Below are 1527 nucleotides of genomic sequence, written 5' to 3'. Positions count from 1 at the left end.
ACAAAGTGTTTATCACCGATCTGATGTGCTCTCCTGAGGAACAAGTTTGTAGAACTCTTTTGCATGTTTTAATTAACTGAGGCTGAAATAAAACCTTGCGCTATAACAATGCCCAGGTCTTTCTGGGAGAATTCTCAATGGGGATGCTTGCAGAGTAGCTTGAATACATCCAACCCTCCTGATACTTAGTGGTTTTCAAACATGTTTCCATCTACCTGTTCAGAATGTGAAGGAATGCAGCTAAATAGCAAAACACTTTACAGTAATAAGGAAGTGACATTAAGAGATCGTTGTGAATATTTTGTATCCCTCTCCTAGGACATCCGATCCTCAAAATGCATAGCTAATTGTTGATGGAACCAAAACAATGAGCTTTGTCCAGTTTGACTGAGTATGACATAGAAGAGGAAGCCATAGAAAAATGAAAGGTTTTGACATCCCCCCCCCCCCAGTTTTATTACATCACAGTGCTTTTCAGTACCTGACCCAACATAAGGAACTAGAAACTAATTTATAGAATTCATGTTTCTGTAGTTGCAGTGAAAATTCAGTGATTTAAGATTTTAGAAAATATATAACCTGTTTGCACTTAGGGTCATAAATATGTCAAAAGAAAGTCGACGTACAATGAATTTTTGTATTCGAAAACACAAAATCTGCCATTTTTACTAGTTTTATATTTTCTCTGAACTTAAGCAAGAATTACTTTCTCTTATCTCAGACTCTCTGGGTTTTCCTCTTCAAATAGAATGCTTGTGACCTGTAGAGGTTTAGAAAAGGTTATCCCCAACCAAAACAAGTGCTTCAATAAAGGGAAGAATTCTGTGAAATCGCTTACATTTGACGTTGCTAAACTTAAGTACAATAATGTCACATGTACTTATACAGCAATTGTGGGCACGCCTAAGTCCCTCCCTCTTTCCTAAACCAAATTCCCCAGATCCTAGAAATCCAGCCCTTCTGCCCTGCGGAGGCGCCTTTCCCAACGTAAAGTACAATTTTAAATTTAAGCTCCTGACTATAATGATTCCGTGGTCAACTGCCAGGGGACCTGGGCACCCCGGCGCCTCTGGAGGGTGCAGCGGGGGGTAGGCAAGGGCAGGGGGAGTGGGCGAAGCTGTGGTTGGTGCCTGAAATCTGTGCGTTGCCCCTTTAATTGTGTCCCCAGCCCTCGGGCGTTTCTGTCCAACGCCCACGTCAGCAAATACCTTTTGTTTCTCTCACGTTGGGGCTACTTGTTTTAGGGCGCAAAGGAGCGGCTTCGAAAGTGGGTATTTCCCCTGCCGAGGACCAGGAATCGCCCCCGAGCCCGCGCGCGCGACCCGCCGGTGCGCCGCGGCCCGCGGTAAGTGGCTGCGCGCGGCGCGGGCGGAGGGCGGGCGGGGCGTCGGGGCTGCCGGGACGGGCCGCGAGCCTCGCTGCGGGCGGAGGGCTGGCGGCGGGCGGCGGCGGCGGCGGGATGCGGCCCGGACGCGGCGCCCCCAGACGTCCCCCGGGCCGGGAAAGCGGCGGGAGGCGCAGAGGCGG

At 49.1% G+C, this 1527-nt stretch overlaps 1 protein-coding gene across 2 annotated transcripts in view; it reads left to right on the top strand.

Annotated features, from left to right (window-relative positions):
- The first annotated feature begins 1161 nt into the window (after positions 1–1161).
- The window catches only part of ZBTB8A (zinc finger and BTB domain containing 8A), a 58327-nt gene continuing 57961 nt past the window's right edge, over positions 1162–1527 (top strand). Inside the window, exon 1 of one of the 2 annotated variants that reach the window (XM_035019202.1) lies at positions 1162–1345. The gene's annotated coding sequence lies outside the window, so the exon portion shown is untranslated. The remainder of the gene's footprint in view (positions 1346–1527) is intronic. The other variant, XM_035019201.1, reaches the window with a different exon arrangement.

This window comes from Mirounga leonina, unplaced genomic scaffold (genome assembly GCF_011800145.1).
Source record: "Mirounga leonina isolate KUSES-001 unplaced genomic scaffold, KU_Mleo_1.0 Mir_173, whole genome shotgun sequence".
NCBI lineage: Eukaryota > Metazoa > Chordata > Mammalia > Carnivora > Phocidae > Mirounga > Mirounga leonina.
Note: the sequence above shows the minus strand (reverse complement) of the source record. Positions and strands in the feature narration are given on the sequence as shown.